Source organism: Pollicipes pollicipes, unplaced genomic scaffold (genome assembly GCF_011947565.3).
Source record: "Pollicipes pollicipes isolate AB1234 unplaced genomic scaffold, Ppol_2.1 Scaffold_2555;HRSCAF=2994_pilon_pilon_pilon, whole genome shotgun sequence".
Lineage (NCBI taxonomy): Eukaryota > Metazoa > Arthropoda > Thecostraca > Pollicipedomorpha > Pollicipedidae > Pollicipes > Pollicipes pollicipes.
In genome coordinates this window covers 26,228,763-26,239,095 of record NW_023596136.1, presented here as the reverse complement: position 1 = coordinate 26,239,095, position 10,333 = coordinate 26,228,763, and positions in this window count along the sequence as shown.

Here is a 10,333-nt window from a genome sequence, read left to right as displayed (position 1 = left end):
GAGTTTCAGAGACGAGTTTCATACGCCCTCCTCGCCCGACGCTCTCCTCGACCAAACCATCTTTAGGTGCACAGCGGCACAGCATCACTCAGGCGTAGGGACAGCAGAGACATCTGGCAGTCAATTTGGAAACGATGGAGCCGGCTGATTTATTATGCCCGCCTTGGATTTCGCAAACAAGTCCGGGCGGCCCCGAGAGAAATAATCGCGTTAGATTGGGCTGCTTTCATCTCGTGGATGTCATATTTTAACACGCTTCATTGCGTACTCCATTATGTGGCAACACCTCTGCGAAGCTGACTTCGTTTTCCAAAGTCGCATATTAAATCTCGGATGCGAAGAAACTTTCGGCATATCAGGAAACACTGCGACAATAAATTACGAGCGTGCTTGGCATTTTTGCTATCAATACTGGGTCACGTCAAGATTTCAGAGGTAAAGAATATTAATGTTCGTAGGCCAGTTTTATAAAACATTACCGTCAACGGATGGATTTTTCAGATTTTCCTCCTCCGAGTTTTATAACGCCCGGAGCAAAAAAATTATACTCTATGAAAATCTCCTGCTGTCGCGAGTGATTTTCCTCAATCGAGTTTTATAAACAAAATGTGGAGCGAGAAACGCAATGGCAAATGCGTGGTTGTGGTATAAAACGAGCAGATAAAAAATATCGCCTCATTGCTGCGTTTTTAAACAGGACCGACGTACTAACCTAGTGCAATTTATCACGTAGCGTTGTTCCAAGGCAGGTTCAGTTTTGAAGGCACTCATGACCAAATGAAAGCAGCTCGACCAGAAACCGTTCAGAGGGCATAAAGATGCCTGAGAAATGCATGTAAGTAAACATAAGTATGAGGAGCATATTAATAGCAGGATTTGCGAATATAACATTAGATATGAGGAAGGTTTGTTGCGTGATGCTTGACACGTAGCCTGCACCGAAGTCGGTAAAGTCCAGTGGCGATTCGGGTACGTGCCTCCAAACCTTTGTTTCGGCGGGTTCGAAAGGAAGGGGAAGAAGGTGACCCAAAACGAAGCCGATTAAAATGAGGCTGATAACAGGATAATACCAAAATGTGCATGCGTGATATTTGTGAATGGAAGGGAACAGGCTAAACCATCTATAAGCACACTAAGAGCAAGCACGGAGCCCATCAAAATATTTCCTTGCAGCCCATTTGACTCAGGGATCGCTTTCAACTTGCATAGCACTGTAAGATATGTGTACATTCATGCGAGATACAAAACAGTTTCACAGAACTTTTCACTTACAGGGAGGCCGGGTCTGGTTAGCCACCGGGTGTTTTCTAGGAGGAACAGGAGCCTCGTGCCCTTTTTAAGGTTCGCGTCCACGTTAAGGCGCCTCAGCAACTTTTTGAAACGCCTGAAAATAGGCATATCAAAAACACGAGGCGTCCTTGCAAATGACGTTGGAAGTGTTTTGCATGTGTGGCATGCTAAACTGAGGTTTATTGAGTACCCTTGGGCTGCCCTTCATTGCAAAACATCAGGGGTGTCTCTGGATGACTTATGATAGAAGAAGCGAATAATTGTAGCTGTTTTGCGCTCAAAAATTCCTCGTGATCTGTAACCAAGGCCAGACATTAGATCCCCTTGGGCGCGTGTGCTCGGGCTCCACGGAATGTGTCAAGTGACACAGATATAGCAGTAAAACTGGGTGTTTGTGTTCGAGCCTTAAAGGCGTCCGGCCCGGGATAGTGGCGGACATCTGGTGCCTCCGTCCCCAAAGAAGGGCACCGAAAGCAGTTGGGAGTGGGGGAACGCTCCACTCAAAGTTATTCTGCGACAACACATAAAGCTGAGCGAATAAGAGGGGATATTCACATATGCTATCCACAGACCCTAGACTTCTGCCAAAAAACATCTGTGTGCGCAAGGTAGCGGGTTATTCTGCGCAAATTGTTAGACACAAATAATTTTTTACAGGAGGTAATAACAAAGTTTACTTCTCTGATGATCTCGATGTTGAGCGAAACTTTATGTCGGCTGGGTTTTCGGTGGTCTCGAGAAACAAATTAAAGGTGCATTTTGACGAGGGAATAATTTTTCGTCAGCTTGGTGATGGGATGAAGAAAGCAAATAAAACGTCATTATCGTCCGGAAAACATGACAAATAGCGGCACCAAATGTTCAATGTCGAAAAAGTTGCCGCTTCAGTTCCCTCGTCTCTTGCCGTTCTTTTATTAAATACCTTCATGTCTCGCATAATAGTGAAATATCCTGTATTTTCAGATAAATTACTTAAAACCAAATCCCCAGTGCATGCGTGTGCCACGCAACGTACGGAAGCATTCCTTTCTATAGTGCTGATAGAGTAGGCTAAGGAACGGAAACTCACGCACTGTCTCGATCAGACTTAACGAATCTGTATTAAAGGGAGTGCTCCATATTTATCTGATGTTTTGAACTGAAATAGCCATCTTAAACACCATTCAGTGCAATTCGCAGTCATGCCCTTTTTAATGCCTAAAATGCTCTTTATTTTGAGTCTGACACCCGCGAACTTGCGCAGATTATTTCGCAGAGGCCTATCACCCGTGCATGCATGATAACATATAGACGTCGTACGGTGCAAGCTATACAAGATTGTTCGATATCGGATGTCCGATTGATCGGTATCTAGACAACACAACTGACAAATTGGGTTGTCTAGAACAGTCTTTTCCACTTGAAGGTACACCGATAGATTCAAGTGAGCTCATTTAATCAGATCTGCTATCTGCTTCAATATCTCCAAACCTGGCACATTTCCTTCAACCCTCGCCCCGATAGTGGGGGAGGGGCTAGATGCTCCCCACTAAGGTTTTTTCTGGAGATACCTCTCCGGCAGGTCATGCATCGCGTCAAAATTTGCGGTGCCCTATGGGTTCCCATTACGCGTGTTTTGGCGCCCAAAAACGTGTTTCCAGCTTCTGTGGATGCGGAGAAGCAGCGTTTTTTTCGAAACACTGCACAGCGATCTCCGACCGGCGAGGGCGGGCCGCAGCGAGCGGTTCCACGGCCCTCCCTCCCCCCCCCCCCCCCTCCCCTGCTCCCGGCCGTGGCCCGCGTGACCACGTCGGGCCGCTGTTGCTTCGACGGAGCTGTGCATAGAAAACGGTCGCTTGAAACACATAAAGCTACACACCATTGTCTCGGAACTGAGCCAGAAACGCGTCTGTTTAGATTTTGTGCCTCTGCAAGGCGAGGTATCGTAACATGAAAATGTAAAGCTGAAAAAGTTAGATTTCCAGGGAAGCTTGACCTCTGGCTTGGAATAATTGGATGATTATTAATCTAGCAAGATAAAGAGGGTGGCCATTCGTAAGACCACGCTGGAGTCCATTCGCAAGACTGTGTTTCTTAGTTTGAAAAATGACACGGGACTCACGTGCCCCTCCCCTACCAGTCCGAATCTATCGGTGCATCAGAACGTGGTAATACAACGTAGTGCAACTGTCTTGTGTGGGTGGTAAGTCATGTCAGTATTATAATTATATATATATATATATTATATATATACATATATATATATATATATATATATATATATATATATATATATTTGTGCGTATGTATGTATGTATGTATGTATGCATGCATGTACGTATGCGTGCGTGCGTGCATGGGTGCGTGCGTGCTTGTCAGTGTATGTATTTATTCAGCTCTTTCATGGCAAGGTAGTTTGCGGAAACGCTATCAATGCATATGGAGACAATATGATAAAAAGTTCGCTTTATATTCCACAAGTCATAGTGGCATGATTCGCCTGTAAACCAGCAACTGCACAACACCGAAGTTAGCGTCCGACGCGTGTTTTCAGGCCCCCTGGAGACACCCGATGATTTCCACAAAAACACACGGGTTCTCCACATGGATATAGACCACCTGCAAGAGGCCGGCGTCGATACCACCGTCCGGATGCCAGGGCTTTCCTTTCCACAGGCGAACAACAAAGCCGTTACACTCATGCCGATTCAGAGTTGGGAGCACAGAAAGCGAAAACATGTACAGCGCTTGGCCGGGTGGCGAGTCTATTTTTCCAACGGCGAGAATGGCGGTCTCAATGGGCGGCGCGTGCGTCTCTGCCCGTGCCCCAGGGCGGCGTCTGCTGATCTGTATTCCCGGGCCACCGCCCGCCGGCCGCCAGTTAACCCCCCGTAATTGAACTTGAGGAACGGAGCAGCAGAAGTCAAAAACACGCGGACGCGTTCCGGAAGGCGTTCACGGCCTTCCTGCCGGGGACGCGTCCAGCAGGCGGCGGTCGGGAAGAAAACGCACGCGGACGGGATGCCGAGGCCATCCCTCGTCTCGCGTGAGGCGCAGCTCTCCCCTCCGCGGCCACTCCAGACGGCGAGGGAAAAAGAAGTAATGGTTCGTTAGGTCCGAGTCGGCGACAGCACGCCCGCAGACAGGTCGTGGCCTCTCTGCCGACGGATCTGACGGAGACCTGCAGTGGGTAGCGCTCGAGCACCGGGGCCTGGAGCAACCAATTACGCGAGACAAAGCCGGCCGACCGGCTCGTCTCGGAGCAAGTGGGAGCCTCAACAGCTGAAGATGAATATTTTAGACCGGTCGAGGGCCGTGGATTTCGCCAGGCATGCCGGTGAGACGATGCTGCCGGCTCCACTGAAGAACGGTGGGCGCGCGTGTGGCGTAGATCGCTTGTGTCCCAGGTGTGTCACTTCCGCAACGTTCCCTGCGGTCGCCTTGACATTGAAGCTGTTCGTGTTTCTTCGAAGACTGTGCGAAATAGCGTTCGTATTTCAACTGATCCGGGAAAAATAAACCGTCAAACCGGGCTTCGGTTCTCCAGACGACGTACACACAGTCCTCAATGGCGTCCTCTGTAGCAATTTCGGAGGGTTTTTGTCTTGTTATTGCCTAACGTGCCATGGCCACATCATACATGCGGCTTAAGCTACGTTACAGGGGCCCTTAAAAGCTGGTCACCTCTAATCGTATGCCAGCTTACATTACATGAGTAGTGTGCCGCATCTTTGTCTGAATTAATGCTGAGATGTAAGAACGATTTGTTTTCTTGCTATACAGAACATGTTTTGTACATGCTGTTCGTCAGGGTATTGCCACGGTTGGCCCGATATCCCAGTTTCTTTTAGGCCAGTTTTGTGAAGTACTACGTGCCTTGTACAGTGGCAGTGTTAGAAAATGTTTGCAGGGCGCGTGAGGGCCTCTCCGAGTTAAAGAGAGTGTTCCGTATTTGTGTGGAGTTCCGAACTGAAATAAACATTTTGAAGATCATTCGGTGCAGTTCATAACCCCGCCCTTCTTAAAACCTTAACCCGTCTAGTTTCTGAACTGCACGCTCGCGAAGATGTGCAGACTATCTCTCGAGGAGGCCATTTCAAGGTCACCCAGACATTCACGATGCTATAGTGGCCTCATTAAAACCTCGTTTTTGCATAAGTAATGCAGCGATCAAGGCAAATAACTGCCCAGTCGTCTTTATATGGCGTTCGCGCGCACGATTTCCAGATATAACGGTCGTCAACTGGCTGCCGATCTATGTTGTACAAGATGCGATAGCGTTATCAAGCTTCCACTCAAAAGTCCATCAATAGTTATAAGTGGGCTTATTTCACGGCATCTAATGCTTGCTTCAATACCCACAAAAGCTCAACGGTGTCTTTAAATATAGGACCCAGTGACGAAGGGTGCATGAGAAAGGCGTCAAAACACATCTCATTTCGCGAAACGGTTCACAAGTAGCCATTCGGTGAGCGATGACCGATAATATTGCGCTTAATGTCGCACGAATCGTGTAAAATGTCTTGGGTACGTCACGTGTTTTTTTCCACCAAAATGACTTACGCACGGAAGATGTTTGGTATGTGAACGTTTGAAAATATGACGAACGGGTAGGCGTGAAGCTTTTTCATTTTGGTTTTCAGATATACTTGAGTACATATTATGCTTTGAGACTTATGTTATGGGGAAGATGACGCGAGTGGCGCAGTCACAAATTACGATACACCTTGCTGGTATATTTCGAGGCGGTGCGGGAAAGTGCCAGGTACGCTTGTCATGCACCACCATGGTGTCGAAAATGTGTATCGCAGTCCGTAACTCAATCGCACGCGTTATGTGGCTTTTACATTTTCCATTGTTTGCCATATACAGAAACGATTGGGTGACCAAAAATGATGGTGAATGGTGAAATGATGATAGGCTAGACAGCAAAACTAAAATGACAAGTGATGGATCACTTTCAATTTCAAATCAAGCATCACTTCTATTTTGTTGGGCAGAAGCAAACTATGAGTTATGCGTTCAGTCACATGTAGTGGCCATGCACTTCGAAAGATCGTTGCCGAGCGGGATAAACGTTTTCTGTTGCCGCAAATGCTGGGCACGAGGTCGCATATGGACACTACACGTACCGTGCAGTCATCATTGGATGCCTAGAAGCACCGTTGCCTTACATGTAGTTATAAACGTCAAATCTAAAAATGTATTTTCTTGTTATTTGGGTAGCCCTAGGTGGAAAAGGCAGTTTTTATCTGTGCTGGATCATGCAGTCACGTATTTTGAGTCGTCATATGTCATCTGTAGAATTCATTGGTGAAGGAGGGGCATGGGGTTCATGCCCCCCTCCCCCCCCTTCTTCAAGGCGGGGGAGCAATGCTAACTGCTTTCCCCCTCCAGTTTTCCGATTTAATTTACGTTCAGCTTACTTTTGTACCACCTTAAACATGCATGCCCATTTACTTAATTTGCCAGCCATCTTCCCTAAATCGCACTGGACAGAAGTGCTTATGTAGTAAATGGCAGCTTCTTATCCTACCATGTACGACAGATGTAGAGGACAGATGACAGATGACCGACAGATGTAGGCATGCAACTTGTTCAAGCGAAGTTCGTACCTTCGTGCTGCATACAACAGCGGATCAAGTTGGCTGTGCTGAATGAGGGGCAAATGAAACCCGGTGAACCAACTCATGCCAAACGCAGGCAGTTTCCCGAAAGTGCAATTTGTGCAGTGTTGTGGCGTAGGGGAAGATAATCCGGGAATACATACCCTAGCAGGCGTCCCATCCGCATCATGCGCAAATAGGCAGTGATTCTGAGATATAAACGTGCAACAAAGCAGTCCTACGATCAGTTCGCAGTCTGTCATGTGGGTTATAGCCGGTGCTGGGCAGTGGCCGTCGATGGCGAATGGCCGATGGCCGATGGCCGATGGCCGATGGCGGAAGTAGCATGACTCAGACAAGCAATATCTGAAAGAAAGGTCTCCATTCTGTGACTTGGTTTATACAGGAGAAAAGTGGGTTCATGGCGTTGGTCACATTATTTTGGACAGGTGCTATTCATAGTTCAGAATTTGTCTATCTAAAATACTACGACGAAACTTTACCGTTTGTAAAGAAATCGGCGAAATCCAGGCCAGTGAAAACTGGTGCGGTATGGGCCATGGATTCAAATTCGAAATTCTGACCGGCCTGTGCCCAGACCGTATTTTGGCATGTAAGTTGTGGGGGTGTGTGCCTGCCCAATGACCCAAAATGTCTGCCCGCTCGTGGATTCTCGCCTCCCCACGGGAACAATGCTGCAGCAGACGACGTATTTTAAGAAGCTGTGTAGAATTACCGAGTGGTATAGATGAGTCGAGCATGGGAAAATTGTGTACCAGTAGAAAACCGGTGTAGGTGTCGGGCATACCAACCAAGACATTTACGGGGCATAGAATCGGGTATACCAACCAAGACATTTACATAGCCTCAAAATATGCTACATGAATCAAGAGTGTACAAAGCCTTTATCCCTTCCACCACCACCACCACCACCCCTTCCCCGGTCGCCGGGTTTGCCTTCCAGGCAAAATTTCTTAAGTATGCTCTAAACCTGCCCCCAATTTTGAAACGTTATTACGCCAATAGAAGTAGTCCAGTACGTTTTATATGCTTTTGACATTAATCTAGCTCAGAGATGTGTAATCCATTCCCCATCTTACCGTACTGTCTTTAAAACCCGGCGCAGGTGGCAACTGACGATACCGAGGAAAACGTGGGGGCCGACATCGTTACACTAGCGGAGTCAAATATATCATAAGATATCGTAAGATGTATCATAAGATGACATATATCATAAGATGTGCGCGGAGCACATACATCTACACACCACTGTACTCATAATCAAACAACGAACATGTCTGTTTCATTGTGGTGTCGCTAACAGGCATGAACTCGGGCGTGTGGACATGTAAAGCTGAAAACTGCGATTTTCTGGAAAATATAATTTAGATTTGGCATAATGTAATCAATCATTGACATAGGAACATAAAACCTTTTATGAATCGCTACATCGCATTAAGAAAGATTCATTGGTATTTTCCGCTAAAGTCTTCCTTTCCTAGCTTAGGAACGGCAGGGGGTCGCATCGATCTTTCCCTTCTCCCTCATTCCGCGTTATGAAAGACGGCGAATCATGGAGAGCGTTAGCATCTGAAAGACCGGTCAATTATTCTGGAATTTTCTTTTCAGCCCCGAAACATCAAAAGCCCGGTTTCTGCATTTGTGTACAAGCTACGAGCAGCGATCCCTTGGTTTCAAAAAGCATTCCGGATAAAGCAGCCGCTGTAGGGTTTACCGGTCGCTGTTTTCCACGCCTTTCAGGAGACGTAACGCCTGAACGCCGGGGAATACCTTAGCCAAAGCTCCTCAGCTCACAGCCTGACGGGATACGGGCTCAGCGCAGCGAGCACAATCGATGGACCGTAAAAGCGGCAAATACATTTAAGCAACTAGCTCAGGGGCGCAGTGTGGACGCCTTTCGGAGGTACAAGTGGTGCATTCCTTGGATATGAAAAAGCGTGGCATATGTCCGGTATATTACCGATCGGAAATGCTGAAAAGCCGAGCACATGTAACTGTCTCCCTCTAAACAGACCCTATCGTCATGTACAAGTACACGTCGGGCATCAAACCCAGACAACCTTCCATGAACTGAATGTCCTGCTCGCTCCTGCTTCGCCAGCCAGCTGATGAGTGGCTGAGTATTGACCACGTCAGCCAATACCAGGTAACAACGGCTCGAGTCCCGGTGCCGGCCGTCGCCTTGCGATTCTGATCCTTTAGCTGAAGTGCCCCCGGTGTGCGCGTTGGGCAGCGGGGAGTTCCCAAGGGGAGCACCAACATCGAATAGGCCGAGGCGCTCCCATCACTGGGAGTGTTTCCGGGGATTGAAGCCAGGATCCTCGGGCGTCGGTCGGCCGGAGGAAATCGAGGCGAAACAGACCAGGCAGGCCCGGTCTTCAACACGGGATGGATACAGGGAGAACGAATGGCAGATAACCAAACTGCATGGAGGAGTATCATTCATGATTGTCGTGACGAAGATAACGCTGTGAGGTAACTGGACTGGATTCACCCTTGCCATTAGATGGAAGTTCGAGCAATGGCTACAAAGTATATGAACCAATGCGGCAACATGTGAAATGGTATATTTGGTACCCTGTACAAGGTCAGTTGTAATACTTCACGACATTCAATGGTTTACACATGGCTTGCTGCAATCACGCACTGCCTGAAAAATACCAGTTGCCAGTTCCATGGGTGGAGCTCTCCAGGGATTGAATAAATGCGATCCAGCAAAATCAGCGTGGCATTCTTTGCTCACGTCCAATCAACAATTTTTTTTGCCATTGCGAAGTGAAATTCAGATCAATTTATCAAAGGAAAATGGTTCCCAGCATCATCTTTGCAGATTCAAAAACAGCAGTCGGTTTGGCCTTGCATGCATTCGGAATATTCCTTATTTTTAAATTGAATGCACTTTTCAGTCATTTCCATCCCGTTTGTGATGGTCATGTTTTCGAGCCAACCCAGCCGCATTCAGTGAATGCTAGTTTTCCGAATCAAATTTAGTTTAATTCACGGATTCAACCCAAAACCCACGAATTGATCCAATCCATGAAGAGCTCTAGCACCGAACGGCCATGAAAAAAATTGACGGGTGCAGACAACACATGGTATAATGGTGACAGAATAGACCTCAGGATATGTCGAATAAGCTGCTCACGCATACATAACGCTGCAAGCAGCAGGCTAATAAGATATGTGCTGAAAACCATAGTGTACTGTTGAGTCGGCATCAAGCTATACGCACACTGATTAAGTCGAATAACAAGCATGTTCAGATAAAACCCGCAATGGGAATGGGTGGCATGGCGTTGTTCTTCCAAACCGTGAACGGACTTGCAGAGCACAGGAACCCAATTAGGTTCACCAATCACTCATCGCGCCCGGAGATGCGTTGGTCGCTGGCTCTGGTTATCCAGTGGTCGTTATCCATATCACCCGACCACTAATGC